We start from the raw sequence: 27,966 nt of genomic DNA on the forward strand, positions 1-27,966 counted from the left end.
CCATCTAAGAGGAGGGAGAAATTACACAAAGTATTTTGCTTTTAGCCGGTTTCCTTGAGCCTTGTCCAAGTCCTGACTTCTTATTGCCAGCAGGTCAGCTAGACACTGGTCAATCGCTTCAGCTCTGGACAGGAATCTTTTTCTGTCTTTGTTGTTGATAATTTTCTAATAATTATTCACTTGATTATTTGCCGGCCAAATTACCCTAAATAATATTCAGAGATGTATCAGAGAATAGCCCCATCCTGAGACTGTTCGCAGAAGTGGGCACAAAATTTGATTTTATTTCCTAAATGCATACCTCAGGTACTCATGAAGTGCAGAGATCTGTGTACACTCTCTGGGAATTAGAGGCACAGGTGTACAGAGCAGGAATGTACAGAGGCACAGGTGTACAGAGCAGGAATGTACAGAGGCACAGGTGTACAGAGCAGGGGAAGAGTAGCACCAAATGGTTGACTCAGCGGGACATGAAATCTCCAGGTATGCTAACCTTTGAGGGAAGATCTAAAAACAAATGAGTTTGTGGCGTTGTGAATTACCATTCACGTAATTTCTGTCAAGGAAGGCCGTTACTTCTTCTTGGGAAGCTTGGGTTATTAAAATTAGCTATCTTCATTTTCCCACAAAAATAAAAATCAATTGTAGTTCAGATAATTGTATGTGGGGCTTTACAACTGGAAATTTGAAGTTAGCAAAATTATACACCCCTGGTTAATTACATGAGTATACTCAAACTAAATATAGGATAAGATTAGCTCATGGAAATAGTTCCTTTTTCTCTCAGTAGGTACAGCTCCTGTTCGCCCAATAGTTAATAGTTTTTAATTCCATTATGTAATTTTTTGATCATCCTGTGTTTCCAGAAAAGTTAACTGAATAAAACCAGAGACTGTATGTTTTCACTATTTCCCAGTTCATATTTAAACATGAAATGGTGCACAGAATAAGCTGTCCTTTGTGAATTTTAATTTTCTCAGCTCCTGGCACAATAGAGGGGTAAGCTGGGGTCCCATTTTTCTGCGTGGCTTTTGCTTTAAGGGAAGTTTGGGTTTGGTTCATAGTTTGCTGTCTAAGAGTATGTTCAACCTTCTTGAATTACCTGTCGTGTTTGCTTTTCCATTGAATGTTCTGTATTTGGACAAGAAATGTATTTTTCTGTATGGGTTTCTGATGGCCCAGATGTTCATCAGAGTAGAATTTCTCTCTCTTCACACTGCTGCCATTGGGCAGTTTGGTTGTTCTATAGTTCCTAGTATTGAGTTGGACACACTGTAGATTCAGGTTGGGCTGTCATTCCTTTTGCAAGCTGTGTGATACTTTGTTTTATTTGGGTTTGCCATAGATGTTTGCTTTGCCTTGGGAAGGCTGTAGATGGCCACTTGCGGTGATTAATTTCACGAAGATCTCTAAATCCCATTTAAGGTCTAGTTGATTTTCAGGAACAGTGTTACTGAGGTATAAATTACATACCATAAAAAGCACCCGTTTCAAGTGTACAGTTTCAGTGATTTTTAGTCAGTTTACCGAGTGATGCAGTCATCGGTCATCATCCAGGTTTCAAACATTTTCATTCCCCAATAAGATCACTCACGTCTTCAGGAATGTCAAGTCATCCATTCCTGCTCCCCCTGCCAGCCCCAGGCAACCACTAATCTCCTTTCTGTCTCTGTAGATTTCCCTTTGCTCAGAACCCCACGGTGAGAGGTGATTTAGTGAACCTTCCCCGCCCCCTCTCCAGGAGAGGGATACGTGGGGAGAGTGCAGGACGGGACGAGGAGCCTTGGTTTCCTCCCTGTAAAATCAGGATAGTGATGGGTTGGTTGCAAGCTTTCAAGGTGGAGCCATGCGGGAAGTAAGTAGCTCTGTAAAAAGACAAAAACATTTACGTTTAGGGACTTCCCTGGCAGTTCAGTAGTTAAGACTCTGCGCTTCCACTGCAGGGGGCACAGGTTTGATCCCTGGTCGGTGAACTAAGATCCCGCATGCCCTTGCGGCACGCACGGCCAAAAAAAAGAGAGAAACGTTTACTTGTAGTCAGCAAACTGTGAATCTAGAGGAATGCATCATATATTTAGGGTCGTGTTAATCATGAAGAATCGTGCATAAAGGGCTGCATTGGACAGGTGAGGAGTCTGGAAAAGGAACTGCGTTTGCAGTGATGGGCTCAGTTCCTGGAGAACCCAGGACACAGCCATAGGGCAGTCAACCCTCCATGCCCCTGCTGCCTCCTTGAAATCCCGTCCTGTTTCTTTCATGGCATTGGATGTTAGACTTTGACGGAAGTTCCATCTTGGTCGGGAAATACCTTAGCTCAGTGGTCCTCCACCAAGGGCAGTTTTGCTCCCAAGGGACACTGGATGATGCCTGGGGGCCTTTCTGGTTGTTACCAATGGGGAAGGGGTGTCACTGGCATCTAGTGGATAGAGGTCAGGGGTGCTGCCCGGCATCCTGTAATGCAGGGGATGAGGCCCCGAGGCCCACAAAGAATTACTCAGCCCAAGAGGTCCTTAGTGCCGAGGTCAAGTACCCTGCCTTAGAAGCTTGAATCTCGTGGTTAAAGGCTTAGTAAAGTTGAAGGACTGAAACCCCCATCAGACTTACAAAAGAAGTTCAGAAATCTTTCCGTCCTCATGCATTCCAGGGAAATATGGATCTTTTTCTAAAGCAAAGGACAAGCAAGGTTTTGGGAGCTAACTTTAGAGGGAAAAGAAATTCCTTTAGAAGTATTCATTTACAAATAAACAGCGAAATTACACGAGACGTCTGGGGCCACCCCTTGGCTTTGATCTGGAAATCACACTTCATCCTTATTATCTCTTCCCCAAGAACTGAGAAAGGAGGACGAAAGATCCTCAGCCTGAGTAGAGACTACACATGATGACTATGCTGGAAGGGAGTGGCTGCTGTGAGCCCAGCCTTTCAGTGCATCTGCTTACGGCCCTCGGCCCTCCGGGGTGTTGGTTTCTCTTGGTTTCTATAGGGTTTTCAGTTGCTTCCCGGAGTGCGCAGGGTGTCATAATAGCCAGGCCTCCACCCCTTGTTTTCTTCGTCTGGTCAACCTTTGAGCCCCCTGAGAAGTTCAGGGCCCCCTGCCTGGGCCCCAGCCCGCTTACCTGCGTGCGTCCCCTTCTCTGTCCTGCATCTCCCAGCAGGAGCTGCCCCGCAGCCCCGCGGCGCGTGTTTCTACCCTGGGGGCCTCTCCCTGCCTGCACCCCTGCAGCCGGCCTTGCTTTGGGGGCTTCCAAAATGCAGGGCTTTTCCTCTGAACAGATTCTGGTTTTTGTTTCTTCTTCCTGTTCTGAGCTCGTTCCTGTTTCTAAGGTGACACCTAAGAACATGCTGGTTTCCCTGAGTTCCCGCACTGTGGGGTTGTAGCTTCCAGCTCCTCTGGCAGAACAACCGCTATTAACAGTCCACAGTGCGATGTGGGAGATTCTGTTTCTCGCACGTTCAGCTGTCCACGTACAGCTGTGTGGTCCTGCGTTTTCATCTATACGGGGTCACATTACACGGGTTTTGCTCCATCTGCCTGCTTGCTTGCTTTTTTTACCACTTTGTTAAGGTGTAATTGAAGTACAGTAAACCAGGCGTATGTAAGGTGTGCACGTTCATCACTTTTCTCCTATGTTTGCTGTCTTGATCGTGGTGCTGGCTTCTCCTTGGACACGTGCATATCAAGATAACACGTATTTTCGTGGCTTCCAAATTTCCCTGTGCCTTTCTGTAATCTCTCTCTGCTTCCCTCCGCCTCCGGGCAACCATTGATGGCTTTCTATTACTAGATAGGTTAGTTTGCAGATCCTAGAATTTTATATCAGTGAAATCACACAATATGTACTCATTATTTTGCCTGGCTTCTTTCACTCAGCATGGAGATTTTCGGCTTTATCCATGTTGTGGCCTGTGCCACTAATTCATCCCTTTTTGTAACTGGGTAGGATTCCATCAGGTATGGACGCACCGCCATTGATCCATTCACCCGTTGTTGGACATCTGGGTTGTTTCCATTTTGGGGGTTACTATGAATAGTGTTGCTCTAAGTATTTTTGTGACCTTACCAGTGGTTCTCAAACTTCATCGTGTACCAGCACCCTGTGGAGGGCTTGTGAAAACGCAGGTTGCCAGGCCCCATCCCCAGAATTTCTGAGTCAGTAAATCTGGGTGGGGCCCGAGACTCTGCATGTCCAGCAAGTTCCCCGCTGATGCTGACGCTTCTGGTCTGAGGCCCACACGTGCCTTAGAGGAAGTCTCTGTAGACTCTGATCGTTAGGTGTTCCAAATATTTCTCTCCTAGACGGTTCCTTGTCTTCTAACATTGCTTATGGTCTCAATCACCAAGCTTCGCATTTTTGTATGCTTGAATGTGTCAGTCTTTCCTCTTGGCTTCCTTATTATGTCAAGGGGCTAATACCAAGAATAACTCGGGATGTGTGGGTCGGCGTGCTGATGAACGCCAAACGCCAGCCGTGATACCCCCGCCGACTCTTGTGGGATCTAACTTGTGCCCTGTCTGCGGTTGCTGGGGTCACCTTCTGGGGAAATGGTCCAAGCCCAGGTGGGGCGGCATTGGACCCAGGCCCTGCGCCAGGGGCTCTGCATGCTGCTGTGTCCACTGGAATCTTAAGGCTGCTCACCCGCCTTTGCTCTCACAGGGGAACAATATCCATCCTTTCTCCATCCCATCCCCTCCCATCTAAAACAGCCAGTCCCAAACCAATAAACGTATTTTACTTTCAGTTTGCTTTTCAGGAGTCTAATCTGAATCGGCTAACTTGGAGCAGCCAGAAGTTATCAGTAGACGTTTGCTGCCGTAGCCAATGTTTTTGTTACAGCTATTTTTTTATTTTGGAGAGAGATAATACTTTCATTGTAGAGAGTTGCTTTAACTTACTGAGAACGGTTACTTTTGCAAAATCATCTTCCTGCATTTCATCGTGAACCCCAGTTGTCCCACTTTGCTCCTGAGCCCGTTCCATAAACCACCTCTGGTCACAGTTTGCTACTGACCTCTGCTCAGGCGTTTCAGAATCTTTACTGTGGAGTGGGTTGGTGCGCAGGATTCCAGGCTTGTTAAGTAAACTAACCTCCTTGGGATGGTTAAATTTTTTAAAGTTTGCAGTGACTTGTAATCATTGGCTAATATCCTAGTGGTTGTTTCTTCTTCCTCTTCCTCTCTCTTCTTCTTCTATTTTTTAATATGACAGCTTTATTGAGATATAACTTACATACCATGCAACTCACTCATTCAAAGTGTATAACTCAGTACTTCCCTGGTATTTTTACAGAGTTGTGCAGTCATCGCCACTGTCTAATTCTATACCATTTTTATCACCCTGAAAGAAACCCCTTACCCATTAAGCCATCACTTCCCAAATCGCCTCTCCACCCAGCCCCTGGCAACCACTGATCTGCTTTCTGTCCCCGTGGATTTGCCTATTCTGGACATGTTCGATAAATGCAATCATACAATATGTACCCTTTGCTGTCTAGCTTTTTCCCCTTAGCATCAGGTCTTTGAGGTTTGTCCATGTTGCAGTGTGTGTTATTCCAGTTTCTTGGTAAACATTTTGTGGAATCTCTGGGTAATCAAGGAGGGCTTGGGGCCGGGGGTGGGGAATCAGGTGGAAGAATGTTACGGGCTGGGTAAACCCGGGGCACGGGCTGCTCCTTTCAGATTACGTTGAAATGGAAAACGGTTCATAGATGGAGCAATGTTTATAAAACCATTTCCAGTTCAGCTTCCAGTTGGGCATAAACTGTATCTGCTTTCTCCTTCTCTTTAGTTGTTCCATCTCTTCCCCTAAAGATCAACATAGAAAACAGTTTTGGTCAATTAAAGCTGTACCTGCTGACCCCTCTTCTGTGCTGCCTTTTTGGATGGGGTTTTATTTTATTTTATTTTTAAAATTTATTTTTGCCCACGTTGGGTCTGTGTTGCTATGTGCAGGCTTCCTCTAGTTGTGGCGAGCGGGGGCTACTCTTCGTTGCGGTGCGCGGGCTTCTCATTGCGGTGGCTTCTCTTGTTGTGGAGCATGGGTTCTAGGCCCACGGGCTTCAGTAGTTGCAGCACGCAGGCTCAATAGTTGTGGCACGCGGCCTCCAGGGCATGTGGGCTTCAGTAGTGGTGGCGCGTGGGCTCAGTAGTTGTGGCTTGTGGGCTCTAGAGCGCAGGCTCAGTAGTTGTGACGCACAGGCTTAGCTGCTCCGCGGCACGTGGGATCTTCCCGGGCCAGGGCTCGAACCCGTCTCCCCTGCATTGGCAGGCGGATTCTTAACCACTGCACCACCAAGGAAGTCCCTGGATGGGATTTTAGAGTGTCCTTTCTTGATGTGAGACATAGGAAGCCTGTAGTTCCCAAGGGGGTGGTGTGAATTTGCTCTGGGGTCATGGGGTTCCAACCAGCTAGACTTTGGCTGCTTTCTGGGGCCTCCCTGAAGCCACGATGCCGGCTTAGACTGAAACAGAGTCGTAGAGTTGTTTACTTTTCTGAATTTATAAACCTTCTGCCTGTGTAGAGCCATAAATTACCATTCCAGGGTCAGGTGGGAGAATATGGAGGCTGATTTTTCTCCAGCTATCCATAGGCACGACTTTCTGGGGTGTCTGTGCCTCGAACAAAGAGCTTATTGGTAAGGCTGAAGGTCATGTGTGTTTTCTCCGTTGATCTTATAACTGACTGTGTTAGTTTCCTGTCACTCTTGAGACAGATGACCCCAAACTTCCTGACTTGAACAACTCCACTTTATTATCTTATAGTTCCAGAGGTTACAAGTCTGAGATGGGTCTCACTGTGTCAGTGGGGCCGCCTTCTTTTCCAGAGGCTTTCGGGAGAAGCCACTCCTTGCCTCTTCCTGCTTCTAGAGGCCTCCTGCATTCCCTGGCTCATGGCCCCTTCTTCCATCTTCAAAGCCAGCAGTGCAGCATCTCTCTGATCATTCCTCTTTGGTCACATCTCTCTCTGACCACAGCCTGGAGAGATTGCCCACTTTTTAGGGCTCACGTGATTACATTGGGCGCCCCCATATCCAAGATAATCTCCCCACCTCAAGATCCTTAACTTCATCACATCTGCAGAGTCCTTTTTGCCGTGCACGGTAACATTGTCACAGGGCCCAGGGATTAGGGCATGGGACTTTCTGGGAGCCATTATTCTCTGGCTCCATTGACAGTCTTCAAGGAGACTTATTTCCTTTGTTTCTGTCTCTTAATTTGTTCCTCTGAACCCTGCAAGGTTTGTATATTTCTTTAATATTTGCTGTTTGTCTCCTGAGTGATTCAGAAGTCATGGAGCTGTTTGGTTGGCATGCCTGCCTTTCACTGAGGTGCAGCCACTGGCTGAGTCTTGATTTACCTCTGAGGACACCGGGTTGTTTTCTTTCTTGGAAGGACCCGGGATTTTTGGTGCCAATCGAACACATTTGTATGTCTAGACCCTCTCTTCTTCCCAAGAACTCCATACTTGGTGGGTGGCCCTGCCACTGTCAGTTTGAGGGTCTCTCGGGGACTCTGACAGAACTATTCCCTGGAGTTAGTGTCTCAGAGGCTGAGTCAGCTGTGGGAAAGACCACCATGATGTGAGAAGAGTGGGGCTTGGCCTCCAGGACTTGAAAGATACCATGTGTGCCTTTATGGGGACTGAATTGGTGGGTTTGTGGCTCCATAAAAGAGTGGAGGAAGACAGGTGGGGGTAGGGACAGAAAAGTCATAATAATATCTACTTGTTAATCAGCATTTTGGTTCAGAAATATTTGGGGAGTGTATTAGTCAGCTTTCTGCTTTGCTGATGATGCGTAACAAACAGCACCCCCGCATACAAAGGCTTACAGAAACAAGCACTTATTTCTTTACAGAATTTTTTAAAACTGAGGTAACGTTGGCTTATAACATGTAAGTTTTATGTGTACAATGCTGTATTTTGACATCTCTGTACACTAGAGCATGCTCACCACCGAAAGTTTAGTTTCCATCAAAAATATGGAATGCTTCATGAATTTTTGTGTTACCCTTGTACAGGAGCCATGTTAATCTCTGTATCTTTCCAGTTTTAATATAAGTGCTGCTGAAAAGAGCACCAAGCACTTATTTCTTGTTTACTGGTCAGTGGGTGGTGAGGTGTGGCTCTTCTGGGCTCAGCTGGGTGGGATCAGGGAGGCCTGGTCAGGCTCTGGGCTGGGTTTAGGACTGAGCTCCTAATTTCCTCCTTCTGAGGCTAGTAGGCTCTTGGAGCATGTACTTCTGCCTCTCCTATCTGGTATAAGAAGCAGCCAAGCTACATCACGCAGTCACATTTAAAACCTCTGCCTCTTCCCCCCACTAATGCTCGTTGACCAGAACAAGTGACGTGGCCAGATCCCACATCCATGGGCTGGGGAGGGCTGTTCTAGTCGGGAGGTCAAGCAGAGTCACACAGCAAAGGGGGCAAAATGCACGTGTGTTAAGGGGCAAGAGGGAAGAAGTGGGATTGTGATACTTTCTGCCCTGTTGGTGTGTGGGAAGGAAGATGACCCCAGTGGACGAGACTGAGGCACCCAGTTGTATCCAGGAAAATAGCCCCGTAGGTGGATGTTGGAAGCAGCAGGTGCTTGTGAAATATGTAGCTTCCTTGGTTCCATCTTAGAACAGGGGTTCTCAGCTGGGGAGGTGGTAGTGGGGGGAGGTGGGGGGGGCAATCATGTCCCCCCAGGGACATTTGGCAACATCTGGAGACATTCTGTTGTAGTAACTAGGGGAGAGGGTGCTCCTGGCATCTAGTGGGTAGAGGCCAGGGATGCTGCGCAGCATCTAAGAGTGCACAGGACAGTCCCCCACAAGGAATTACCTGGCCTGGCTCCACACGTGCCCAGGCTGAAGAGCCCTGCACAGATGCAGTTTCTAGGTGACTGTCGTGCACTTTGAAGTTTGAGTACCACGTCTCGCAGGACTGTCTCCACTGGGAAGGGCAGTTGGCAGTCCTTTCCATATAAAGACATAAAGCCCTCCCGAGGAAAAAGGAGTTGTTTAATCTCTCACAGATGGCTGTGTGGAAGCAAGTTGCAACCCAAGGGTCTTGGCTAGGTCTCTGTGATTTCTGTGACTTATTCTCATTGGCTTTGTACTGTCTTAATTCTTTAAGTTTTATTAATTTTTTTTTTTTGTTATTGCACAGCCTAATAAATGGAGCATTTATTTGGTGTTGAAAAATCTGTTTTTTATGAGGAGATTTCCATTATGAGCTTAATATTCTTTTTTTTCCAGGTGGCCTTTTGCCCACTGTTTCTCTTAACGCATGTATTTTCTTCTTCCGTACCAGCAAGACTGCAAGTACTTGATAGCAGAGATCATGCCTTAGGTTTCCTTTCTGCTCTGCACCGTAGCGAGCACATGGTAATTATGGGTCAGTTGCTCATGGTGTCCTTTGCAGTGCACGTTGTGCTGCGTGGTTAAGGGTCGTTTATCACGTTTCCATGGACCAGCCTTTTATATCTTGCTGTAAATTCTGTTTCCAGTCTTTAGGGGCTGATGGTTAGCGTGTTGACAGTCAGTTGCTATGTGGCTAAAAGAAAGTTTTGACCTCATTAGAGGAGGGAGCCGTGTCATTGAGAGGCTGACAGCCTCCTTCCTCCTCCCACACAAGTGTTGTTTTATTTTGGTGATTGAAATGTTGAGGGTATGAAAAAAAAAATCAGGGTATTTGACTTGCTGGCAGGACAAGCAGAGGACAGTGCTGTGAGTGAGTGAGCGAAAGCCTGTCTATGCCCACCCACATCGTGCACAGCAAGCAAATAGAGATTTTCTCTTAAAAAGCTGGCTGGGGAAGCATTTGCTCTAGAGGATGCTGTGTCACCTAGAATTCGCTATCGTCAGATCAGCCAAGTATCACCTCTTGGGGTGACCAGCAAGTTACGGAAATAACTTTGTTGTGCAGAACTTTCTATTTCTCTCTTTCGTTCTTTTTCTTTTCTCCTTCGGTTGAGTGCTGTTTAAATGAAATGGTTCTCCTTGATTGTGTCTTTAGTACAGTAGTTGTGAGAGCAAGGCTTTTGTTCTTTCTGATTCCCTGTGTGAGAAAAGACATCTCCTGGCTTGTGGGATGCAGTGGGGGGAGGGTCAGGACCCACAGAGACAGTTCCATCCTTCAACTGTCCTTTTTTATTTTCATTTCATTTTTTAAAAATTGAGATATAATTGACATATAACGTATTAGCTTAAGGTGTGTAACATAATGATTTCATATATGTAAACATTGTGATATGATCACCACTATAGGTTTAGTTAACATCCATCATCACACATAGTTACTCATTTCTTTTCCTTGTGATGAGAACTTTTTTTTTTTTTAGTCTTTATTTATTTACTTTTGGCCGCATTGGTTCTTCGTTGTTGTCTGCGGGCTTTCTCTAGTTGTGGTGAGCGGGGGCTGCTCTTCGTTGCGGTGCGCGGTCTTCTCATTGCGGTGGCTTCTCTCGTTGCGGAGCATGGGCTCTAGGCACGTGGGCTTCAGTAGTTGTGGCAGACGGCCTCAGTAGTTGTGGCGCACGGGCTTAGTTGCTCCGCCCGTGGGATGCACGTGGGATCTTCCCGGACCAGGGCTTGAATCCGTGTCCCCTGCATTGGCAGGCGGATTCTTAACCACTGCGCCACCAGGGAAGTCCTGTGATGAGAACTTTTAAGATTTATTCTCTTAGCAATGTTCAGATATACTCTCCAGTATTGTTAACTATAGTCATGTGTTACGTTGAATCCCCAGGACTTATTTACTTATTTATTTATTTATTTATTTATTTATTTGGCTGCACTGGATCTTAGTTGCACATGCGGGATCTTTCGTTGCGGCATGTGGGATCTAGTTCCCTGACCAGGGATGGAACTCGGGCCCCCTGCATTGGGAGTGAGGTGTCCTAGCCGCTGGACCACCAGGGAAGTCCCAGGACTTAACTTATTTTATGGCTGGAAGTCTGCACCTTTGATGCTCTTCACCCACATCCCCTCTCCCGCCACCTCTGGCCACTACCATCTGTTCTCTGTGCCTTTGAGGTGTCAGTTCTTCTTTCCCAACTTGTTGCCTTCCCTGTCACCTCCTTGGCTGTGAGGACACCGAGCTGGTGTGTCTGACAAAGCAGATGACCTAGAAAGTCACACGTAGTAAAAGAGGAGATGAAAATAGAAGTACGTGAACTAAATTAAAATTATGTGAACTGAAAAATGAGAAAGGCCCTGAGCTGCCACATTTCCGCATGCAAGTCTAGCAATGTCACATGTTATGCTACCAACCTTGGTAATTTTTCCAGCTGTCCTTTTGTCTAAAATACAACTTACATGAAAATGAACCCATCCCTTGGAACTTAGTGGTTAGGAAACTAGAGTCAGGTTTGGGGAAAGCGACCCTCACCTTGTCAGACCCGACACCCCCCTCCCCCCAAGAGGCACCTGGACTGTTATTCATGGCGGACAGGTTGAGCTGAAAGGCACTTGGGAGGAAATGGAACTTCCCTTTCTGTTTGGCGTGCCTGTATCAAGACATTCTGAGCCCCGATTCTTGTCTCACAGCAGAAGGTGATTCACGTTACTGTCGTTTACGGGGTAGGACGTTGTTGAGGTTGGGGGTGGGTGAGTGTGTGAGTGCGCGAAGGGGAGAGAGGAGCAGCCTGATGAAACCGTTTGGAATGCAGGGAATATGTTAGAAGATATGCTTTCGAGGACAAACAGTAAACTTTTGGCAATAGGCTGAGTTTGTGACCTGTGACTCAGACAGTGTGATTGAGGGAGATTCCAGTGGTCATTTGCTTCCAGCCTTCTTCTTATCGGTGCCACGGGGCAGTGTCTCATTCAGCTTTCCAGAACACTCTCTAGGAACTCTTTATGCTCGATGGAGATGGTATTTCTCCTCTCGCTTCACTGTGGTTTAAAGAACTGGGAACTGGCATTATGAGCAGTCTCCACGTTCCTTTGATGGTTGTGTGATTTATCAGTGGAGAGTTGCCCGTGATCTTCCTGGCTCTGACTTCTCACAGGGTACCCGCCCTCACGGTCCACCTGTGGAACACGTGTAATGGGAAGTGAAGACTTTTAGAGGTAGGTGGGTTCTCCTGTTTGGAAATTGGGGTTATTTGAGCCAGTGCAAGTCAGTTCCTGACCTTATGCAAGATTTACTGCATTAAATCGAAGAAAATCCATATAACTGTAGGTTATAATTCTTTTTTTTTTTTTTTGGTCCGATACCAAGACTGATGTTTCCCTGGAAAGAGCCCTTGAATAGGAGCAGAAAGATTGAATTTTAGGCCTAATGCTATCATTAACCACCCATGTGACACTGGCCCCAAGAGAATAAAGGAATCATCCTGTTTCTTCTGTCAGCTGATCACTTGGGCCACATGCTCTCCAAAAGGTTCCAGCACACAATGTGATTGATCCATTTTCAAGACTGTCCTCAGCCCCTGGTTTGAGTTACTGGTATTATGGGGGATTGCTCTATCACTCGGAGCGGTAAAAACTGTGTATGGTGAAACCCAGTGGCCAGAAAGCTGTCTTTGAAATGTTCTCTTGTCACCTATTAGGGAATGCGCTGTAATAACTAATTATGTTCCCTGGAACTTTTAATGACTAAACTGCCTTGAACAGGAACCAGGAAAGGCCCACCTTCCAGCAGATTCCATTCTGTGGGGTTGTCTTAGAATTGAGGTCTGAGAGCGTTTCTTGATTATCCAGTCAGGTGGGTGTGACTTAACTAAAGGCCAGTTTGGACCCTGTCGGAGAAAATCAAGTTCAGATACTTAGTCTAAATAGAAGTGAGGAATACGGTTACCTTTACCTCATTATTTAAGCTTTCTTTGGAGGATATACAAGCTTGTACCACATGTGACAAGCATCACATATGGAGGGACTTTTTTCCTGCTTTTTTCCCTGAAAAGTCCTTGGGGAATCATGTCATAGACTATTTGGTATAAAACCAAAACCGACCAGACAAACAAAAAACAAAGCAAAACAAACAAAGAAAAAAGCTGTAGTTAAATTTTTTGTATTAAAATATTTAGCTTGAGAATCTTCATTGAAAATCAGTAATCTTTTGCAGGTTTGTTTAAATAGGCTTTGGTGCCTTTTAAGAAGATTTCCTTCCTGGTTGCTGTGTTTGGTCCCTTCAGTATTTGGGTTAGAACAATTCTCCAGGAAAGCAGCCATGTTAAACTGGTTCACTGTTAGGATGGCTTACATTACAGAAGAAGTTTCTACCTTTAGCCCTCTTTTTCTGCTCGTTTGCTTTCTTGGAAACATTATTACATCTGTTCTTAGGGGAGTTATAAAAGAGGAGAAAAGAGTTAACACACCAGTGTTTTGTAACCAACGTTGGCTTCTTGCCCTGGGTGCTGTGTTTTTGCCATCCATTTCTCACTTCAGAAATGCAGACGGGGTCCATCGCTTCTCTGAGAGCTCCTCCTGAGCAAGGTGGAGGCGTGCAAATGGAAGGGGGCCGCAGGGATGCCTGCTAGGGCGGATGCGCTCCAGAAAGAGGGCAGGGGTTTATCTCCGCTCCCCATCGTCTGTCATTTCATTCTCTTTGGCTCCGGCTTTTTCCATTTGTAGCTGCCCTTGTTGTTTGTTGGAACCAAACTTCGCCTGTACAGAAGGGCTGTGGACAGAGGGCCTACACATGAAGTCGCTTAGCTTGCCCTGATGTAGTGAAGGGATCATAAAGGGATGAGGACAGGGGAAAAGCTGAGCGTGGGAGGGGCGACTGTGTCATTCCATACAGGGATGTCTGTGGAATAGGAAGACACAGAAAAATGGTTTTAGGGTCTTTTTTAGGTCGAGTGGAGATGAGTGATGGCTACATCTTTATGTGGCTTATGTCTATGGTTGGTTTTCCTTATTCACGGTAGTTAAACATAAAGTTGCTGAGACCTCATAGAAGCTTTGCTTCTAGGGGAAACAGAGGGGTTCGGTTCCTGCAGGCCTCTGGTCACAATATTTTCGTCAACCAATCACTGCATAACCTTGTTTTACGTGTGTTTCTGCTTAAAGACACCTTATTGACTGTATACTGTTGATTCATCCATGTTGAAGTCACGGTCAGCAGCACGGTAGCTCATGCCTGAACCAAGCTTCTCCAGCACACGTGTTCCCTCCCTACTGCACAGCACAGCCGTCTTGCCCTTCGGAACACCAGACAGCGCTGTAGCACCGTGCTTGGGGGCTGTTCTAAGCAGAGATGTCACCAACAAACGCACAGAATGTGAAAAACGTGGCAGTAAATAGACCACGGAGAGCACACTGGTTTACGGCCTGGCAGCTGAAACAAGAAGGTAGCGCGAGGCCTCATTCCATCTGAGCTGGGATCGTGTGCACCGAGCGGCTCGACCTTTTCACCCCGTGCTTGGTCCTTCAGCGACCACACCACCTCAGGTATTGATCTGGGGTTACAGATAGATTTTAGCAAATAGGCAAATTCACGAATACTGTATCCTCAAATCATGAAAATTGACTCTATGTGTATACACAGTGTGTGTCCCCTGGCATTAGATACACATACAGAGGTGTCTGTTTTCAGGGACTTTAAAGCAGTCAGCGTTATAACATTGGGTTGGCTCCAAAGTTCGTTCGGGTTTCGGAAAAATCTGAACGAACCTTTTGGCCAACCTCGGTAGTTGTGTCCTCTGGTCCCTCTGGAGATGCAGTGAGAGGTTCAAGTGTTTTAATGGGGGGCAAAGGCCTGTGAGAGATAAATAGGGGACAGGACTGAGTAAGGAAAGCCTCAGGACCTCGACACGTATCTGATAAAGTTTGAGCCAGCCCCCCACCCCCGCACCCCCCGCCCGCCCGCCCGTGAGCTCTGGAGTGGAGATTGCCTGATGGTTAGAGAGAAATGGCCTTGCTCAATCGTGGGGCTGCTCAGAACAGAGCCATGGAGGATGGGCAGGTTCTTTCTTTCTTGAAAGGAAGAACTTTGCATCTCCACGCTGGTGCAGTTGTAAACCAAATTTTGGATTTCAGTTTTATATACTAAAAAATTATTTTGCACCCATATTAGGTTGAATGGAGGGGCATCACCATTTCAGATCAAAAGTCAAGTACCGGCAGCGTCTAACGGTCTAACCCAACAGAATCTTTTCAAGGTTTAATGACATTGTTTAAGATGAGGATAACATCTATGTCTTAAATTGCTTGTTGAGAAAAATCCACTGTACCTCATCCAAAACATGTCTTGACCCACCATGGAAGCCAGTCCATGGTGTCCGGACTCCCGGATGATGCTTGGTTTTATCAGGACAGCCCCTCCCCCAAATGATGCTAGAAAGAGAATCAAGGTAGTATGAGGAGGTGCTGCCTTTGTGTGTATGTTTCAGGTTGTTTTAATCCGTGAACACAAGCTTTTCTGAGCAGCTCCTTCCTTTGCCTTCAGGTGTTGTGGGTGCTGGACACTGGAGCTCCGTCATTGAGTAGGTGTTTTAAGAACAAACGGCAGATTTACAATTACAGCTTCTGCAGTGATGGGGAATATTCAGTGCCATTTGGTTGAACGTGTAACCACCACTGTGTCAAGTTAATAACTTCTCAACTTGGTCTTAAAACCAAATACACGCAGTTCGTTTCATTAAAAATACCTAAGTGGTAAAGGATGGGTGGCTTCCAATGGTGGGAGAGTCAATTTTTAAAAATTGAAAGGAAAGTGCTTTGTTGTGATTTGCAGTTCATATAGATAAGTTCTATAAGCAGTTTGGTTTTGTCTGTTTCAGGTGAGATAAAGTGTGAGACTCTAATTGAAGTATAGGTGATTTACAATGTTGTGTTAGTTTCAGGTGTACAGCAAAGTGATTCAGTTTTTTATATATATTTATATGCACACAGACACACACATCCACACCCACACCCACACACACACATTCTTTTTCATGTTTTTTTCCATGATGGTTTATCACAGGATGTTGACTACAGTGCCCTGTGCTCTACAGTAGGACCTTGTTGTTTATCCATTCTCTGTATGTACTAGTTTGCATCTGCTAATCCCAACCTCCCAATCCATCCCTCCCCCCCACCCTTCCTCCCCTTGGCAACCACAAGTCTGTTCTCTATGCCTGTGAGTCTGTTTCTGTTTAGTAGGTATGTTCATCTGTGTCATATTTTAGACTTCCTATGGTATTTGTCTTTCTCTTTCTGACTTACTGCACTTAGTTTGAAAATCTCTAAGTCCATCCCTATTGCTGCAAATGGCATTATTTTATTCTTCTTTATGGCTGAGTAGTATTCCATTGTATATATATATACCACATCTTCTTTATCTCTTCATCTGTTGATGGATATTTCGGTTGTTTCCCTGTCTTGGCTATTGTGAAGAGTGCTGCTGTGAGCAATGGGGTGCGTGTATCTTTTCAAATTATAGTTTTCTCCAGATATATACCCAGGAGTGGGATTGCAGGGTCATATGGCAACTCTATTTTTAGTTTTTTGAGGAACCTCCATACTCTTTTCCGTAGTGGCTGCACCAACTTACATTCCTGCCAGCAGTGTAGGAGGGTTCCCTTTTCTCCACATCCTCTCCAGCATTTATTGTTTGTAGACTTTTTGATGATGGCCATTCTGACCGGTGTTAGGTGATACCTGACTGTAGTTTTGATTTGCATTTCTCTAATAATTAGTGATGTTGATTATCTTTTCATGTGCCTGTTGGCCATCTGTATGCTAAGACTCGTTCTTTAAAAGGCATTTGTCGTCACCTGCATTCCTAGGTACAATGTCCTTCAGCCAAATAGTCTCCAGGAACACACAAAGCTGTAGTTGGACGAGGTTGGGTTTGCTGACCTGTTGCATTGAGGGGACCGTGGGACATCTCAGTCACAGGGTGCTAAGAAGACCTTAAAAGAGTTGGGCAGGGTTTAAGGAATCGGGTCCCTGTCTGAGATTAGTGGTCTCTGAATTGTTTATGTTCCAACAGGAGAAGGCTGCAGCCTAGCCTTGAGTGCCAGGCCAGCTCCCAGCTGCCAGTGGCTGCTTTTCTCTATTGCTTAATACATACATGATTGAGAGACTAGATGAGTGATTGATTGGGTGGGTGTGTGCTTCTTAATGATCACTCATTTTTAATACCATGCCTTGTAACAACTGGATGTGGTCCTGGTGTCACCTTTTAGCTTTTGATGCTGATGGAAGACCAGCTTAATTCCTGCAGAGCCTTGCCGGGAAGGGAGCTAGCTGAGCGTGACTCAGCATTGTGGAACGTAAAGCTTAGTGGAGGTTGAGTTGTAATGTTGGCGCTTGTTTGTGGTTTATGTTTTAGAGTTTTGGGTGTATTCTTTTTGATGCTTTTGTGAATGATATTTTCTTAATTTCATTTTCAGATTGTTCACGTCAAGTACTTGCAGGATATTACATTTTAAGGCAGTAGGAGACCTTTTTTCTTGCTAGTTACAGAAAGAGATTTTTTTCCTGGTTCACTGCCTGTGTCTGTGGCACTGCATTTTTAACGACCAGGAAGACCTTCTGAGGATTCGTTGGCTTCCTTTGGGTTTGCCGCTTTTTAGTTCTCCAGGGCACCAGTAACAGAGACTGTGTTCGATTTTTTAAAAATTTATTTAGGTAATTTTCATTTAAAACGATTTATTTTGGTTGATAATAGACCACAAGAAGTTGCAGAAATAGCGCCGAGAGGTCCTGTGTGCTGTCAGCCAGCTTCCTCCAACGGTGACGTCTTACATAAGCTTAGAGCAACAGCAAAACCAGGACATCGGTACGGCGCAGTATGGTTACCTCATCCGCAGTCATTGCTGGGAGTTCACCAGTGTCTGCTTGTACTCATTTATGAATTTAAGATAAGCATGAGTAATATCTTCTCTTGCAAAACTCCAGTGGAGCATAAATTGAGCAGAAAGGGACGGAATGAGTTGAGGCTGTTAAACAAGCACCCGTGAAAGATCCCCTTGACTTTCTTGGCGGCCGAAGTGGACGGGGCAGGTGGCAGCAGCCCCCCTGGAAGGCAAGAGGATGCTTTGGGTGGTTAAAATCCGGATGCGGGCGGTGCCTGAGCCCCATGTGGGGCATGCTCCTTTTGTTTTCAGTGCTCAGATGAGAGAAACCATTTCCTCTTCAAGCTCCAGGCAGATTGATGGAGAATATAATGGGGAGGAAAACCCCCCAGCTTGTCCATCACAACCCGAAATCACTGGCCCCGGATTCAGTTACTTAATCAGTTCCCATACCCCTTATTTTGTAAACGATGGAACGACCTCTTTTCTCCCCTTCGGTGACGGTAGTTATTGTGTTTGGTGTTATCCACCCCACTTGGACCTCACTTTGGAATTTCTTTCTTCTCTTCCGTTTGGATGGTTTGCCACATGTCTGGCTAGGAAAGTGGAGATGTAAACTAAGCGTATAATGGACGTGAATCTTCCACTGCATGGAATGTGGCCGAATGATTTTTCCTTCCCACCTCTCTTGCCGTGAAGGTGACGAGTTGGAAATGGTTAGTGATAGTCATGAGACAGCCCCGAGCTGTGTGGCTCTCTGTTGGGGGGTGGCAGCACTGTATCTCGAGAGCCACGTCGCGGCGTGTTCCCCGCCTGGGGGTCCTGCGCGAGCTGCCGCTCAGGAGCTCAGGGCAGTAGCTTGCGGTCTGGGCCTTGAGAAGCTCCTGCGAGTGAGGCGGGGAGTGGAATTGCAGAAGCCATGGTGGCTTATGGAGACCGGGGCCGGGCTGCTGTACTGGCTCGCGCCCCTGAGATGTGATGAGACTGGGAAGTTAGTTGTGAGGGCCGTTGGTACCAGGGAGCCTGTCAGACACTTACAGAGGCTTGCGGGCTGAACAAAAAAGGGTTTGATTGTCAGAAAGTAGATGAGTGGTTGCCTAGGACCGGGGGTTTGGGTAGTGGCTGCTGAAGCAGGGGGTCCAGGGCTGCTTCTGGGGATATAATGCACATGTTCCAAGGTTGATTGTACTGACCGTGGTTGCACAGCTCTGTGAATATACTGAAAGCAATTGAACTGTATATTTCCGACGGGTGAATTGTGGGGTATGTGATCTGTATCTCAATAAAGCTCTTTTACAAAGGGTTCGGAACCGCTTTCATACTTTGAAGCTTGCTCTGAAAATACGTCACGTGATCTCACGTGGTGGTAGAAGCTCCTCGTGCATGGACATGGTGTAACTTTGCGTGTGGGGAGAGCAGTTTCAGAGTGATCAGTTCCGGAAAAAGTGTCCCTGTCTGTTATCTCTACTCCGCCACAATTAAGAACCAGGCGTCCGCGGTGAGCGGGCAGAGTGTGGCTGATATCGGAGGAAGTGGGGCGCTGTCCTCTCCGTTGTATATTTTCCCTTTTCTCACCCTTCTTAGCCTCCTCCCCTCCCCCAAACAACAAACAAACAAACAACCAAGAGAAAGCGTGAGATGGGGATGTGGCATGGCTGAATGGCCGCATCTTGTTAGAAGAATGCATATATACGGGAGGGAAAATAAAGCCAACGTACAGCAGCCCACCCTTTCTCAAGGGCCAACATAGAGACAAAGATGGAGATAGCAGAGGGCAGACTTGTAATGCGTCCTTCTGACTACTGAGAGGTAAGGAAAATTTTGAAAACAATAGTATCTCAAGTCACCCTTTTCACCTCGGTTGAAACCGACATAGGTGGTTTTCCTTCCTTGGGCAAGGGAAATGTATACAGCGCACGTGCTGCAGATGGATGGCCTCTCTCTGTGTTGCTCTCCAGGAAATCTTGCTTGGAGATGATTAGAAGCGCATCGCTCTAAGGAATGTGAACTATTTCTCCATTCATAAACGGAGCTCAATAAAAAGCACATCCAGGTGGTCATTTAATATTTCCTAACACTCAGTGATTTTGCCATGAGCTTTGTGGAATTGGCCGGGTGCTTAAGCTAGTCACAGAATGACTGAAATTGCCCAATTGCCGGTCAGGTTAAAAAACCATCAGCACTTAGTCTCCTAAAGAAACGTTGTCTCAACAGCTATCTTTTGCTCTTTTGTTGCTGCATGTGGTAACATGTCTTGTTGCAAGCTGTACCTGCTATACAGCGGTGAGGGAGAGCTGAAGATAGAGGCTAGAGACTGAGATAGCTGGATGGAGAGCAGTGAACGAGGAAGTGGCCCAGGAGAGTGGGGAGGCAGGGCCCCCCTGGTGGAACCAACCAGCGCTCCTTTGTGTGTGTGAGAGTTTAGTCTGCGGAGAGGGGATTTCTTTGTGACTTCCTGCATGTTGAAACCTGAGTGGCCTGTCCTGCCTTTGACCTCTGCTGTTTGGACTGTGGCTTCATTTACGTGTACCTGGTTCATTCTCAGTGCCAGGGTCACATCCCTAGGTTGACATCTGAACCTGAACTTTGGGGCTTGAATAGGGATGTAATTGAGCCTCGAGGCGGGGGTGGGGTGGGAGAGAGGGCGTGAGATAAGGATAAAAATCGTTCGTGTTGGACCTGTGACTTTTTGGGTGCCCGCTGACCGCAGGGCAGTGTCCTGGGTACTTTATGTAGTTGCTTTTGAGCCTGCACAACAAATCCAAATCCAGAAAGTCTCTTCCCGTTTTGCAAGTGGGGAAACTGAGGTCAGGGCAGTGACGTACCAGGTCTACCACTTGGAACTGGGACTTCAAAGCCCACGCTCTCTCCCAGGGCAGCACCGTGCTTCTCAACAGTGGAAGGTTTTTTTACCCTGAGTTCATTACACTATTCAGTCTTAGGATTCCACAGGGGCTCTCGGGAGTCCTGGGGTACGGGCCGGTGGCTGGATGCCAGGGTTGTGTACGTGGGAGCCCTGGAAAAATGACGGTGTCCGATTCCAAAAACGTCTCTTGAGCCAAAGCTTGAGATAGGCTTCCTTGAAGGCAGGGACCAAACTTGGCCTGCCACCTGTTTTTGTACAGCCTGCGAGCTAAGAATGGTTTTATATTTTTAAACGGCCAAAAAAAGAATAATGTTCTGTGACACATGAAAATGATATGAAATTCAAAGTTTTCTTGGAACCCAGCCACACCCACTCATTTAGATACTGTCTGTGGTTGCTTATTCCCTACACAGGCTGTTGCAACAGAGACCCTCTGGCCCCTGGAAGCCTGAAGTGTTGACTCTCTGGCCCTTTCCAGAACCGGCATGTGATCCCTGCCTGTTCTGAGGCCCATACCTCCTCCCTGGTGTGACCCGCACTTCCTCCTCTCTCCTGATCTAATCTTCATTTGCACCCTATTCCCATCTAACCTTGCTTGCTGGAGCCTGGTATTCCACAATTAGAGAGTCATTTGTTTGGCATGAAACTTTGTCCCAATTAAAATCCTGGGAGTCCCAGGAGAGGTAATACATTAAACTCTACCAGTCATTTATACCACAGGATTGGAAGGGATTGGTGCTGGCTTTGTCAGAGCAGAGCAGGGCTGTAGCATAAAAGGAAGGGGTACAGGGTGCTGCTATGCTTGGTGGGAGAAGAGGAGAAGTTGGGTCATCCAGAAGAGACCTTTGTTCATGTCCTGCTTTTTCTGCATCCCCATCTCAGTCACCCAGAGGCTGGCAGTGTTGGTGGACGAAGGCCACAGCAAAGCGCCCCTTCTCCCCGGAAGATGCCCTGCCCACCATAGGCCTGGGTGACAGCCAAATGCCTGGGCTGCTCAGAGCGGAATTGTAAGGCAGGGCCCACAGCTAGGAAGTGGTACCACTGGCATTTGGCTTGCACAGTCTTCTTCCTGACCCCTGGTGCTAACTACATTCCAGTGCCTTCTGTGGAAGGCTTGGCTTAACATACTAAGGGTGGTGACCCACTTCTTGCCTTTTTACCCGCTGTTTTTGATGGTTGCTTCTCTTGAAGCCTAGACAACAGTGAAAACATGTGGGGAAGATGAAATGTTACTAATTCGTGTCTTGCCCGTAGTACCTGGTACCCCACACATGGGAAAAAACCCACTTCCCCCAGAAACAGCATCGTGATTCAGATGCTCGGCATTGAAGCATAACGATCGCCACACTATGGTGTGCTACTTGGATATTTTTCATGGCCAGTTGACATTTCAGTTACATTTGCAGGCTTTACAGGCCATTCTAGACTGGCTGGGAACTTGATCATAGTTTTATAGCATTGTTTCTAGAAGAAAAACATTTCTGAGTGAGAAACCAATGAAGCCTTGGACAGTATCCCATCTGTAATTTGGAGTCCGCTCTACTGTCAAGATTTCTTCTTTACACTTGTCTCGTTTTGATGTGCATGGTGGGAAGCCAGAGCGTTCCATTAGCTGTGGTGTCCAGGGCGGCTTCTTTCCTTCGCAGTTCTTCTGTTTTCTTTCTGGATTTGTCAAACCCTTAGGACAACGTGGTGGAGGCATCTACGTCTTCTGGTTGGGAGTGGCAGGGAGAGGGGGTTGGGAGAAGGGTTAAAATTAGCCAGAATTTAAGAGCAACAGTGACATCCAGATCATTTTTCCTGTTAACCTACTTTGAAAGCTGCCAGAACAGTGGTAGAGTGGAAATTCTCTGGTTTCTCTTGTCCTCCTCTGGTAAGATCTAAAAATAACTTAAGGAGGAGCTGGGTACATGGCCCTTTGATCTCCTTGGCCTGGGATGTTTCTGGTTAGGAGCAGAGGCTCCCAGGGACTCGGTGTTCCGCAGCGAGCGTGCAGGGAGCGGGGGACGGTGGGTGGGGCCTGTTACTGTCATCTTCCTGGGTCTGTCCCTGCTTTCCATTTCTTGCTTCTCTAAATATTCTCTCTGCACACCTTCCCTTTACGTCCCACCAGCTGGAACATGTGTACGGAAGACTGGAACAGGACAGATCCCACCTTTATAGAGAACGGTTGGACTGGATTTGTTAGCTGTTTTACTGAGGGCCTCCTGTTCCAGAAGAAGTAGAACAAATATTTGACTCCCAGAGGCCCTGTGGTTTAGCGGGGGGAACACAATGGCAGGATTGGATATCACGTGTAGTAGAGGTGTCGGGAGTGCCCTGGAGCGTGGAGGTGGGGATTGCATCAGCTGAGAGCTGGTGAAATGGCCTGGAACCAGGGGCAGAGATGAGGTGGAACCCTCCGTGGAGGAGAGCTGTGAAGGAGTGTGTCCGTAAGAGCCCACAGAGTCAGAAGATGTGGGAAGAGGAGCCAGAGAAGCAGGGTTGTCAGGGCTGCCGAGGTGGGATTTGGCACATAGAGGCTGGGGATGACTTGTGAGAATCCAGGTGTGGTTTTCAGGGTAGGAGCGGTGAGTCTGCAGCTGAAGATGGAATATGTGTGATGACAGGTGAAAGGCTGGAGGCAGTGGGTGCACATATCTCGGGGGAGAGGTCCAACCTCAAAGGTCAGGGGAGAAGAACAGCCTTTGGGAGGGAAGCCAGTATGGGGGAAGGGGTTTATAGTGGGGGGAAGACGTGGTGTTTGAGTGAAAGCTAACAGGAAGTGAGAGGTTCAGGAGGTGAGATAAAGGACGGGGGCTGTAGTTCTTTGCCTTGGAAAAGGAGTAGTGGGGACATTGCTCTTGGGACAGATGAGAAGGTGGTAAGTGCATAGATTTTGGGAGCAGAAAGGAAGATGATTCCTCTTAAGAGTTTTACCAAGATGAAGGTCTTGGTTTTCTAAGAGAACAGGGGGTCCTGACTCAAGGGAAGCCAGAGATGGTAGGATAAGCTGATGCAAGGAGACAGATTAGGCTTTCAGGCTGTCCTTGGGAACAGAGGGTGTGAGCTTGGGCTGGGGAGCTTGGCAGCTTCTCTTCTTCCTGCCTCACCCCCTCTGCTATCACCAACCCTACTTGGAATCGTAAGCGCCCTGTTTAACCTACCCTAGGTAAGGCTTTCTGTTTAAGAGGTTATTTGAACTCATTCGTTTGGTTTTTAAAAATCGATGGATTGGGCTTCCCTGGTGGTGCAGTGGTTGGGAGTCTGCCTGCCAATGCAGGGGACATGGGTTTGAGCCCTGGTCCCGGAAGATCCCACATGCTGCAGAGCAGCTAAGGGAAGACCCAACGCAGCCCAAAAAAAAAAAAAAAAAAATCGGTGGACTGAAGCATAAACCAGGGCAGACTGAAAAGGATTGCTTGAAGATGGTCTCACCGAGCACTCTCCAGCAGCGCTTTCTGCCGTGATGACGTGTTCTGTAGCCACACTGTCTAGTAGGAGAGCCACTGGCCATGTGTGGCTGTGGGTTGTCTGGGCTTCTAGTGAGAGGGCACAACAAGGAGGGCTTATTTATCTATTTTTAAATTTAATAAATTTATTTATTTTATTTATATTTATTTTTGGCTGTGTTGGGTCTTCGTGGCTGCACGCCGGCTCTCTCAAGTTGAGGCGAGCGGGGGCTACTCTTTGTTGTGGTGCGCGGGCTTCTCATCACGGTGGCTACTCTTGTTGCGGAGCACGGGCTCTAGGCGCATGGGCTCCAGTAGTTGTGGCACACGGGCTCAGTAGTTGTGGCTCACGGGCTCTAGAGCACGGGCTCTAGAGCGCAGGCTCAGTAGTTGTGGCACACGGGCCCAGCTGTTCCGCGGCATGTGGGATCTTCCCAGATCAGGGCTCGAACCCGTGTCCCCTGCATTGGCAGGCAGATTCTCAACCATTGCGCCACAGGGAAGCCCGGCAGGCAGCTTTTGAACCACTGCGCCACCAGGGAAGCCCACGAGGGCTTATGTAAATGTCTGAGTGGGATGGTCTGTCAGCAGAGCCTCCAGGGGCCGTGGCTTGGGTAAGGCTGAAAGTGGCTGGCGGGGAAGTGGCCGGGGCAGGGTGAGGGCAGAGGACTAGTAGGGGGAAAAGTCTAGGTGCTCACGGCCCCCATGAACCAAAGCTGGGCTAACTATATTTTACTTGCTTCTATTGATATTTCTTCTTACTTATTAATTATGCTGTAAACCAGAGGAAGTTTGGGACTCTGCGGTTTTTCTGCTAAGCCTGGGAAAGTGATCGGCCCCAGCAGCCTTTTGCTAATTCTTCGCTAATGGATCACTGAAGGCCGTCTCTAATGACAAGCACTGGGGAGATGGCTTGATCTCCTTGGGTTCAGGGAGGGCAGAAGAACTTCTCCACGCCAGAAACACCTCCTCCATTTAACTCACTTGCTCGCCTCGCATCTTTAAATATCAACTCTTGTCAAGCTCTCCTCCTCTCTGTTGATATTTAGCCTTCAGAAAGGAAAAGGCCATCTCAAAGTTTCCATCTGTGAGCAGGGGTTTCTGAACATGTTGAAAACGTGGGCTTAATTTTGTGAGCTCAGTAAGAATTCATGTGGTTTGGGATCTGTTAAAAACTGTAGGCTTTGTAAGGAAACAAAACCTCTCGCACCTCTATCTTCTGCAGACTCCCTAATGCCTGTAGTCTAGCGCTGCAAACACAAGCAGAGCATTATGAAACATCAGCAAAACCCTTTGCTTGATCCGCTAGCTTCTCGCTCTATTTCTTTCTGCCCCTCATCACACTTCTTCAGAGCACAGTTCCACACTCCCCTGCCTTTCCCCTCTCACCCCACACTCTCCTGGACTGCGTGCAGGCTGGCGTCCGCCCCCCCTTCGAAGAAGCACTCCTCCGAGTCGCCGTGACCCCGAGACTGTGGGGACCGCTCCCCCCCCCCCACCTCCCAGGCTCCGCCAGCGCTCTCCGCGGGGCCCCTGACCCTTGGCCGCGGCTCCACCCTGCCCTCTCCGTTCCCCCCCCCTGCCCTCTCCGTTCCCCCCCCCTGCGTCCCCCAGCTGCCCAAGGAGCTCCCCAGAACCCCAGTGTTCAAGCAGCAGTGTCAGGGAGGCACTGCGGTGAGTCCCCACTCGGCGATACTGACTTCAGACTCCTGCGCCCAAGGCTCTGAACAGCTTCCTTGTTTGTCCCCTTCTCAGAGACCAGGATCCTAAACTTTCTTTTTTGTGTATGGACCCCCTTCAGCTGTCCATCGAAGCCTCGGAGGCATCTCAGAGTAGGATTTTCAAATGCATTGAAAGATAGATAGGTTAGCAAAGGAAGCAATTACCAGTACTGTCATAAACAAAATTCCTATGTGCTGTCACCCTCCTGCCGTCTTCCTTGTTTTATGGTGGTGAAACATACCTGATGTGAAATGTATCATCTTACCCATTTTCTGGTGCACAGTTCAGTGGCGTTAGTACATTGCCATTATTGTGCAGCCATCACCACCATCCGTCTCCAGAACTTGTTCGTCTTCTCAGACTGAAAGTCTGTCCCCATTAAAGACTAACTCCACATGCCTGCACCCTCAGCCCCTGGCCCCCGCTACTGCACTTTCGGTCTCTATGAATCTGACTGTTCTAGGTGCTTCCTATCAGTGGAATCATACAGCATTTGTCCTTTTAGGTCTGCTCATTTTGCTTGGCATGATGTTCTCAAGGTTCAGCTCTGTTGTAGCCTGTGTCAGAATTTCCTTCATTTTTAAGGCTGAATCATATTCCACTATGGATAGACCACATTTCGTTTATCCACTCATCTGTTGATGGACATTTGGGTCCCTTATACCTTTTGGCTATTGGGAATGATGCTGCTATGAATCTGAGTGTACAAACATCTCTTTGAGACCTGCTTTCGATTCTTTTTTTTTTTTTTTTTTGGCTGTGTTGGGTCTTCGTTGCTGCGCGCAGGCTTTCTCTAGTTGCGGTGAGCGGGGGCTACTCTTTGTTTCAGTGCGCGGGCTTCTCATTGTGGTGGCTTCTTATGTTGCGGAGCACGGGCTCTAGGCACGCGGGCTTCAGCAGGTGTGGCACGTGGGCTCAGTAGTTGTGGCTCACAGGCTCTAGAGCACAGGCTCAGTAGTTGTGGCGCACGGGCTTAGTTGCTCTGCGGCATGTGGGATCTTCCCGGACCAGGGCTCGAACCCGTGTCCCCTGCATTGCCAGGCAGATCTTAATCACTGCATCACCAGGGAAGTCCTCAATTCTTTGATAGGTGCTTTTTGAACATTTTAAATAGCACTATCTAGCAATGGCTTTAACCGCTACCATCATTTCCAAGTAGTGGTGAGTGTCAGCAGTATTTTAAAGTATCTGAGGCATCTGTAACCTGATATGAAAATGTCTGCAGTTCCTATTGGTGAAAATCTTGGGGGTCTTCTGTTTCCACAAGGGCTTGTTGCCTACGTTTCTAATGGAGTTAGGTGAAAGGTTAGTGAAAATAAAGTTGTTGCTTCCCCTCCCTCCGCAAAACCCATCCAAAGTTACTGACCCTGTTGAACTTCGGCCCGCACGTAAATTCCAGCCAAGTCGGGAGACTGACTTTCCCGGAACCCACGTGAAACTTTCCACCTCTGTCGCTGCGGAGACCGCATCCCTCTGCTTTGTTACCTCCAACTAATATCCCACCTACTGAAAATGCTTGCTTAGCTGTGGCTTCTTCCTCTCACCCACTCATTTATTCATTCATTCAACGGATACTTGGTCAGCTCTGTGTGATGAGTGCTTCGCTAGGTGCTCGGGGTTCACAGCGGTGAGGAAAACGCATGAGGTTCTGGTTGTACGTGGTGTGGACAGCCCCACCGGAGAGGGGGAAGGGAAGCCAGTATGTGCACACAAAGATTACGGGATCTCAGCAGTGATAAGCATCACGAGGAAATCCAGGCAGCTGTGAGAGTCTGTCTTCATTAGTCACAGGGGCGGGGGCGTTTAAGATGGGACCTGAGGAGTGAGTGGAGTGGAAAGGGATGCCTGGCCAAGGAACAGCTTATGCAAAGGTCCTGAGGTTGGCCAGGAGTGGACCAGCAGAGGGAGAGAGAGCCTGGCCAGGGCCCCTTGGCCGTGCCTCTGTGAGCTGAGTTAGGCAGTTAGCTCTTACCCTGGAGTATTGGGCAGCGTCGGTGGAGGGGAACGCCAGGTTGAGGTGGGCTTTGGCGTCTCAGTGGAGGACGATTTGGAGGAAGTCAACAGCAAAGTGGGTTGACCGATGGCACCTACTAGAATATTGTAGAGGAGTGGTTACTTGGCCCAGGGGGTGGTCCAGGACACAGGGAGGAGGGTGTCAGTTAGAGACCAGACTCTGGGATTTATTAGGTTTCTTGATTTCTGTCAGTTTTCCTCTCCCCTCACTCCCCTTCC

At 47.6% G+C, this 27,966-nt stretch overlaps 1 protein-coding gene and 1 non-coding gene across 4 annotated transcripts in view; one reads left to right on the forward strand and one right to left on the reverse strand.

Annotated features, from left to right (window-relative positions):
- Positions 1-27,966, forward strand: part of TBL1X (transducin beta like 1 X-linked) — a 223,379-nt gene that overhangs the window by 10,769 nt on the left and 184,644 nt on the right. The window lies entirely within an intron of this gene.
- LOC133082771 (U6 spliceosomal RNA) lies at positions 7,973-8,076 on the reverse strand. Its single transcript, XR_009699000.1, has one exon. It is a non-coding gene; the product is annotated as a U6 spliceosomal RNA (small nuclear RNA).

Source organism: Eubalaena glacialis, chromosome X, assembly GCF_028564815.1.
Source record: "Eubalaena glacialis isolate mEubGla1 chromosome X, mEubGla1.1.hap2.+ XY, whole genome shotgun sequence".
Classification (NCBI taxonomy): domain Eukaryota; kingdom Metazoa; phylum Chordata; class Mammalia; order Artiodactyla; family Balaenidae; genus Eubalaena; species Eubalaena glacialis.